Source organism: Lontra canadensis, unplaced genomic scaffold (genome assembly GCF_010015895.1).
Source record: "Lontra canadensis isolate GAN:19392208 unplaced genomic scaffold, GSC_riverotter_1.0 scaffold109, whole genome shotgun sequence".
NCBI lineage: Eukaryota > Metazoa > Chordata > Mammalia > Carnivora > Mustelidae > Lontra > Lontra canadensis.
In genome coordinates, this window is record NW_022631103.1 from 4891740 (window position 1) to 4900994 (window position 9255).

Sequence of the window (9255 nt, forward strand, 5' to 3'; positions counted from 1 at the left end):
AATGAATTTTTTGTGTGTCTGCTTTATTTCCTTTTAGAATTGTTGTACTGTTGCCAAAAATACAGTATGTGATAGTCTTCTTTTCTGAATTTTTATGGAGGTTTTTAAATTTTTCTGACATATGATCATTATTAAAACTATTCCATGGATCCTTAAAAAGAATGTGTATTTTATATTTACAGATGATAAGGTTTGATTTAGCTCTATTTTTATTTATGTATCTATTTCTCTAGTTTTGCTTATATCTACCTATTATATCAAATTGCTTTTGTGTTACTTGAGTGCTCCATGCCCACAAATTTTTACCTATTTCACCTGCATTTTCATGGGTTTTGCTCCATATACTTCAGTTCTGCTTGTTTCAGTGCTTTAAAAGTTGCTAGTTATAGTCTTATATGACATATTTTTGGTAAACCTCCTTGTTTCAGACATTTAATCAATTTTACCTTGATTCTGAGTCTGATAATAATAATAATAATGTATTCTTACTTTCTTTTTTAATGAGTCAAGTTTTTCCCCTGCCCTTCTTTCTTACCAGCTTTTTGAGGATGTTTAGTGTTAGGCATATGAGTTTTTATTTTGATTTAATATCAACATTTAAAATAGAATTTGCTTATTTATTCTATTGTCATTACTAATTATTGCTTTAACAAAATTATTGTGGTTTTACATCTGTTTCATTTTCTCTTATTTTTTAGGCTATGCCCTTTTTCCTTCCCTTAAAAGCATCTTTAATACAGTTTGAGAATTTTTTTTAAAAGATTTATTTATTTCTTTTTGAGGAGGCAGGGGAGAAATAGAGGGAGAAGGAGAGAAAGTCCTAAGCAGACTATGCTGATCGCAGAGCCTGACGTGGGGGTTGATCTCACAACCCTGAGATCAACACCTGAGCTGAAACCAAGAGTTGGTTGTTTAACCTGCCTGGGCCCCCCAGGTGCTCTTACAGTTTGAGATTTTTGTCATTATTTTACTCATCTGGAAATTTTGAAAGGCATACAGTTTGTTGTTAGCTTCAGTCGTAGTTATGTTTGTAATTTTAAGTAACTTACTCACATTTGTATTTCATAACATACTATATATTATGAAATTCGAACTAACAGAATTCTGTCAACTCTTGAGAAAGATGAAGACAAATCACATGGTTTCACCTTCATCAATTTCTGCTCTTTTACTCTATTTTTTGTTTTTGTTTGTATGATCTGGATATTTTATACCATTCTATCATAGTTAACCTATTGTTATTCCCATATTTATATATTTTTAATGTGCAAATCATGTTTGTGTAACTACAACTATCATTATTTAGACTTCCTTCTGGGCTGCATGGGTTAGCATTTATTGCGTCTTTTCATATTCAACTTCTCTACTTTTGACCACTGAATTTTGATATCTTTTTCCTTTGCATGAAGTATATCTTTAACGAGGCTTTTTAAGGAAAGGCATATGAATAATACATCTCCAAAAACTTTACTAAGTAGAATATTAAATTTCTGTTGAATGTGATAAAAAGAAATCTCACAAAATAATAGCAACTCAACACACACAAAACAGATAATCATGGCTTAAATAAGGTAGAAGTTTCTTTCTTTTTTCTGTAAATCATAACAGGCACATAAAACAGCATGTTAAGATACACTAAAGCAAGAATTGCTTGCAGCTGTGCTTTGCACATATTATTTCATTTAATCTTAACAAAAGCCCCTGAGGTGGTATTGAGGATTCTCTATTTTAAAGACTGAAAATTAACAGTTGAAAGAGCAAAAATCTGTGGCCCATTACTAGTGGGTGACAGGCTTGGGTGCTGCTCTTGGCATCATCTACCCATCCCCTTGTCTTCACTTCAGCATACTGTCTCTGAGGAATTTAGTGGCATAATGTAAGGATAAAGTATATAGGGACAGAGCTGAGCTATCAGTGAATTCTTCCTAGTAACAGTCTTCCAAGGAAGCATCAGACAACAGTGGTATTTGAGAACATCTTTGAATAATTAATTCATGTTTTCAGGTGAGCAAGGAATGAGAAAGCATTCTAGGCTAAGAAGACAACAGGTATGAGCAAAAGGTATGGAAGCTTTTGTTCCTTAAAGGAATGACTTAAAACTTTCTGTTCATTTTCATTTTCTTTTAAAGATTTATTTATTTGAGAGAGAGTGCGTGTGCACATGTGTACACTAGTCGGGGAGGGGCAGAGGGAGAGCATCACAAGCAAACCCCAGGCTGGGTGTGGAGCCTGATGTGGGGCTTGCCTGGGGGCTTGATTCCATGAACCATGAGATCATGACCTGCGTTGAAACCAAGAGTTGAATGCTCCACCAACTGAGCCAGCCAGGTGCCCTTAAACTTTCTCTTCATTTCGAGACACAAACGAGGTGCTTAATAAAGTCTTGTTGGCTTAATTTGTATAGTCATTCTCTTTGTCCTATGCAGCAGACATGTTCCTGGTCTCTCTAATATTGCCTTCCCCCTTCTCCTCAGTAAAAAAACCTGTTTTTTTTAAGAGGCAGTATACCCCCAGCCAGAAGACTGTGGCTCCTAGCCTCCCTTGCAGCTGAGGACATAAACAGAAATTGTGAGGAAGGCTTCTGGAAAGTTCTAAAAGAGATGGATAGACAGCTTGTTCCTTTTTGGCCTTTACTCATATATTCTGATTCCTTCTTAGAATCATGCATTCATAGTCATGGGTCCAGTGGCTGGGACCAAAGTTCCGCCTTGAGGTTGGAAACCATGTGACAGAGATAATAAAACTGGACAGTGAAAGGATCCTCAGTTCCTGACTACAGTGTGAGGTTACCCTACCAATTCTGAATATCTATTTAAAGAAATTCTTTGTGCAAAAAATAAATTCCCATCTTGTTTCAACTACTGTTATTTCTGTCCTCTGCTATTGCAGCCAAATACAATTCCTGAGTGATGTATCCCAAATTCAGTATCAATTCCAGGAGGGTGGATGACTGGGGCACTTACAAATACTTATGGTTAGAAATTACTAGTTGGAAAATGTGCAGAAATACTGAGAAAATTTCCCAGCTGGACCCCATTCCCAAGGTGGATCTCAAAGACAGTTTTATATCAACTGTATAACCTGGAAGAATTCCAGAAGCTTTTCAAGGAAGAGAAAGTGGCTGCTGTTGCCGCTGATACTGCTATAGTTGAGTGGAAACTGAAAGGCTGGAATGATGACCTTTCAAGAAGAACAAATGATATTAAATAATGGATTTTGTCCCACCTCCTACAACAGTCAAGAGCAAAAGGATGAAAAGGGAATCCTATTCTTCTATTAATAACGCTGAGAGTCAGCCTCATGCTGACAAAGCAGAAAGCAACTGTAAAATTAGCAATTTTGCCTGCAAATTAGCCCCTTGCAAAGCCATAAAAAGAGAAAAGGAATTAAGAAAAAAATTCTATTAATGGAGTCAAGGATGGAAAAACCAAGAATGACAGAGCATAAATACCCAGAAAACTGATACTTATTTTAAGGAAGATATTATTCAGGTTTTAAATAGCTGCTTATAGCTGTGTATGAAGAAAGTGTTAATTTATAGCCCTTGAATCAGTGGCCTTTCTTTTTTCTTTCTTTCTTTTTTTTTTTTTAAATCAGTGGCCTTTCTTAATGGCTCCTTGGAGCAAATCTATCAGAACTTGAAGAGCACAAGGCTTAGCTTGATGTTAATGAAAACTACCCTAGCCACCCCTATCTGGGATATTACTATTCCACTTTAGAATGAAAGGCAATGCAGTAGGTAGAAAGATATTAAATTTTAGAGGCAGACAAAGTTAGGTTTGAACCTGGTCTTGTCCCTTGCTAGCCTTGAGAAAGTCTTTTTACCATTCTGGGCTGCTGTTTTGCCTTCTATCAAAGCAGACAGTGATTATGCACTATTGTATTAGTAGCATTAAATTAAGTAAAATGCAAAGAATTTGGTCCCTACAAGGTTGTTAGCAAATGTTAATCCCTTTCTACCTTTTCTTCCTTATCAGAAGGTCAGAAACATCAGACTTGGCAAACCCATGACAAGCACTTAAATTGAGCTCTGCGAAATTCTCCCTGTAAGAAGATCAGTCCCTACAGGGGAGCTGAACACATTTTCATAATTTATGACTGGTCTCAGACAACAGGCCCCCTTTTGCAGTTTTATGAAAATGATAAATCAATATTCAATAGTAGGAAATAATCGGAAGAAAGGAACAGGGACATCTTTAACAATAAAAAGGCAGGGGGCTCCATTTCCAACAAGAATCATACCCAGGAGGAGAAATTTGGAATTGGTGCAGTTTGCTTCATTATAGCATTGGCAGTTTTCACAGCTGTAGTCATCTAATTTTATCCAAGAGAAGGTGAGGAGTTTGTTTAGGGCTCCGTTAGAGGGTGGGAGTGAGTCCCTTCCTGCTTTCTTGGTTCAAAAGTGTATTTTACATCTGAAACATAGATTTTTCCTTTTGGGGCTGAAAAATGACAAAATATAGACAAAGGAATTAAATCCACAGATGCACATGAAAGGCAAACACTGTTTGAAGGTGGATAAATTATTGAAAAAGATCTTAATAGCACTTTAAAAAAATCTCCTGGTTGAAGGCTGTGGCTTATAAGACTGGGCAAATTTGTAAAACTCCATCTGAACCAGAACCATGAGTCAGAGCTGCCTCTGAACATTGTAATGTAAACCCAGACTCCTTCTCCTCCAAGTTCTTCATATCTTACTGAAGGTCACAGGATCTGGTTTAGATGGGAGTCTTAGAAATAACTGAAATTCCTCAACAACATTAACATTGAGTGGTCTTTCTACTTGTGTTTGAGCACCTCCAACAATAGAGAAGTATGTTCTTCCCAGAGAGGGGTTTAGTGTAGTTCAACACAAATGAGTTGAGATGTTCTAATTGCTAGACAATTATTTGTCTACAGGATATACATTGATTCCCTTTGGTTGCCATAAAAGAGTACCACAAATTAGGTGGCTTAAAACAATAAAACATTCATCATGTTACAGTTTTGAAGTCGCAAAGTTTGAAATCGAAGTGTTTGTAGGGCCATGTTCCTTCTGAACCTGTAAGGGAAAATGCTTCCTTGCTTCTAGCTTCTTGATTCTGCATTAATATAACCCTCTGCAGAATTTTTTGTATATGTAATATCCTGCACATATGTTTGTGTTGACTTAATCCTTTGCATAATTTTTAACTCTAAGTACAAGTAGTCTCCTTAAAAAAAAAAAAAAAAGAAAGAAAGAAAGAAAGAAAGAAAAGGGACGCCTAGATGGCTCTGTGGGTTAAGCCTCTGCCTTCGGTTCAGGTCATGGTCTCAGGGTCCTGGGATCGAGTTCTGCATTGGGCTCTCTGCTTAGCAGGGAGCCGACTTCCTCCTCTCTCTCTGCCTGGTTCTTTGCCTACTTGTCATCTCTCTCTCTGTCAAATAAATAAATAAAATCTTAAAAAAAAAAAAAGAAAAAAGAAAAAAAAAAAGAGGACCGAGTTGCCGCTGAGGACCCGCACGGCACAGTCAAGATTGAGACTATGAGCTGTATTCCTTTCAAGACTGGGCAGCCCAAGAAACAAGGTGTCCCCACAACAGTGAGGAGAAACTCTGAAAGGGTGAAAACTCCAGCATCTGGAAGAGCTGAGCAAGAGGCTGCAGAAGGACATGAAGTGTGAGATAACCTTGGACTTATTCTCCATCCCTCTCTGTGAGCAAGCCCAGGATTTTCTGAACTTGCTGACAGCTGAGGACATGGCCATGAAGTGGATGGATGCCCTTCATCAAGGGAAGATGAACCAAATCCAAAAGACTGTGACTGAGCCCTTATGAAAGTTTGGCAGTATCTTCCCTAGCCTTACATGGTGCTGAAATGGCAGAACAGTGCTCATAGGACTGTAGGAGATGGCAGGCCAAGGTGGAAAAATACATGAAAAAGGAGAGGTCAAGGCCAGTGCTGGCCAAACTCCCCCAGGGCCAAGCAGAGCCTTGGCCTGCATGGGATGGCTTTGGCGCCAAGAACAAGCAGCTCCTGCATAAGATACTGCGGTTCTACAGTAGTCAACTCCATTAATTCCAGCTCAGCTTTGAGTCCCTGATTTAAGAACAGGTAGTATAATAGTCTGAAATGCATAAGGTCTTTGGAGACTTGACCCAACAGCTTGGCCAGCCTGGACACCTGGACAAGCAGCAGGAGTGGGAGAATGAGGCCAAACGGAGTGAGTTCAGAGCCCTCCTCTATTGTGGCTGGTGACTGAACCCCAGTCACCCTTAGAGGATTCCCGGGACCCAAGTCAGTCTCTCAAGTTATCTCAAGCTTAGGCTCAGGTGTAAGCTCAGCAAAAAGTCCTTTCATGGAAGAAGTATGGCAGCCCATAGGCTGGGGATAGAGGCAGCTCTACTGCACTTCAGCAGCCCTTGGCAGTGAGCCTGACACCAGACACCCTAAGCAGTAGCTCTCTCCCTGTCCAATAGCCATAGCCTGCAGACCCAGTGTAGTAAACCCCCCAAGGACTTTATTATTTCCAAAGAACTGTCCAAAGTGCCTAGGGCCAACAGCAAGCTTCCAGCCTTCAGAAGGCATGGGCTTTATCAGCTCGCATAGTTAAGATTACATCTACCTCCAAAAGACTCATCCTAGGAAGACCACTGACCTTCATTTCCTTTCTATTTCAAAGACATCCCCCCCCCACCCTGGAAGAAGCCCTGCTCTCCAAGAATGTGTGAATCTGGGAAATTGGCCTCCCCCAGGGATTGTAAGAATGATGGTCCTTGAGCCTGGACAGGCCCCTCATGACAAATACTGGCTTTGTCCATTTCTATCCGTTAGGTCAAGGGCAGGGAAGTACCCCTTGTTATACTTTCCCTAGGTAACCGGGACTCAACTCAGGTCAATATCCTACCACACAAAATGTCACAGATCAATTCATAGGCCTCAAAGTCAGAACAGTGTGTTTTGCACTAGTAGTTGGGTTGGGTCAGAAAGAGAACAATAGCCCAAGGCTGCTTTTCATGGGGAAGGTTCCAGAAGCAGGTAGAGATGGTCTCCTGAGGCCAATTCTATACACCTTGCAGCTACTAGGGGAAACAGTTGCCTGGAATATCTGCAATGCAGTGGTATGTTTGGGTTGCTGAATGGTAACTAGCACCATTTAACCATGGTCCCTTGAAATCAGAGTGGCATAGGATGCAGTCACTGGCCACATATGGGGACCTAGTACAAGATTTTGACTTCCTTAAGTCTGTGTTCTAAGAAACCAGACACCTATGCATTAGCTGCAAGTGATTCCTCCAGCTTTACACTCTTCCCCATCGACTGTCAGAATCTTCCCAAGGCCCCGTATCACTACCCAAGGACTCATAAACACTAGTGCCAGGTAACAAGCTCTCCATATGGTTTGTCTTTTCAGAGAAATCCTAGGAGATTAGCAGCTTGGAAAACCATGATAGCCATGGAGTTGATGTCTGTTTCTATGTTCATTTCCTTCATTTTATTGTCCACGCAGATCATATATTCTCTTGGACACCAGCAGGAATCCTAAAAGCCTTTCAGAATAATATATTTCCTCTTGTTCTTTGGGCTAATCTACTTCAAGATTCTCATAAGTGTTTTATCCCAGATTTGCTGAGGTTTAATATGTTACACCTGATTTATTTGTCCACATGTGGTTGTGAATTGAAGTACATTCAGTATTGGAAAGGATGACTTCTTACTGGCGATAGTTGTCAAGGAGGACCTGTTTTCAGAATCTAAGAAGTGGTTCTCAACCAGTGGCAGTATTGCCACTCTGAATCCAGAGGACAGTGGCAATGTCTGGAGGTATTTTGAGGGGTGACTGGTATGTGTGTAGGGTGATATTGGATTCTATTGGGAAGAGGCAGAAGGTGCTGCTAAACCCAACCACAGGACACTGTTATACTGAATTTCTTACTGTTATACTCATCACTGTGACTAAGACTCCCTTATTTATGTGTGTGTCTTCAGGACCAGATGGTATACTCCTCCCTGGGGGTGGCAGGGAAAGGGTCTTTGTCACCTTTCTATCCAGATAACTAACTGTATGTATGGTCTCTCGTAAGATAGTTAAGTGCTCCAGGCTTCGGGTTCCTCATCTGAAAAATGCAGGCAAAACTGTGCACACCTCAGAGGTGCTGAGAGCATTAAATGGGCAATGCTTGTAAAGATCGTAACAGATTGTATCTGACACATAATAGCCATTCAGTAAAATTAGTTATTGTTATTCCTTGTATCCCTGCTCCACCAGTAACAAGACGTGTAACCTTGGGAAAGTAAATTCAGGTCTGGTCTGGTCTTCTCTTTTTTCCTTCTCGATTTTTCCCTCTATAAATGCACGTGTGTACTAGACGATCTCAATTCTCTTTCCCATATTCCAGATTCTTATATCTTTTGATTCTAAGGACTAAAGTCTTCAAGACTCAGGAGGGTTGTTGGAAGTCTAATCCTGTGCAGACTCTGTAGAGCTAAGATAATACCAGTGACTGTGACCTAAGGAGGCTTTGAGGATAGGGACAATGATCAGGAGGGAGAGTGGTGGTAGGTGGGTTGGAGACCATGTTGTGTAGGGGAAAGAACCCTGGATGAGCTGTTAGGGAACTGGGACCTAACTTGGACACTGTGAAGCTTGGGCACATAGCATTTCTCCATGGCGGCTTCTGACTTCCTCACCAGTAACAGCAGAAAGAAATTAGCTAGCAAATTCAGGAACTATTCCAAGTCTTACCTTCTGAGATTCTGCTCTATTCATGAACTTCCAGGCGTGCTTTTCTGAATTTGTTCTCCTATGTGGTGGTTGATGCCCAACCACCATGTGGCTGCCTTCTTCCTCAATCTTTCTATAAGCCTAGGTTTTGATGTCTTCCCTTTTAGATGCTAATTTATTAGCTGGCGAGAAGTCCCAGAATAATGCAAGATATTTGTCTGAATATCTTAGGGTCTTTTCTATATCAGAGCGACCATAATGAGGCTCATGGGACTAACGGTATGTTAAGAAAAAACTATCTTGTACTGAGAAACCAAAGGCAGTGAGGGAATCCTTCACAGGAACCAGAGAGGTTGGAGAAATAACAGATGGGGAGCAATCTAAAAACAGATTAATAATGACAAATAAATCATTAAATCTTCCACTTACTCAGTCTTGCTCCAGAAAGAACAACAGATAAATAATGAAGACAAATTTAGACTCAGCGTTTGGATCAAATTATAACCAACAATAAAACTAACTACCTTTCAAGGTAGGGACCCTCCAGCTGGAGAGTGGAAAGGTTGAATGC

The 9255-nt window shown here is 40.0% G+C and overlaps 1 pseudogene; it reads left to right on the plus strand.

The window, feature by feature from the left end:
• The first annotated feature begins 5489 nt into the window (after positions 1–5489).
• On the plus strand, positions 5490–6221 carry LOC116856401 (annotated as a pseudogene).
• The last annotated feature ends 3034 nt before the right edge of the window (positions 6222–9255 follow it).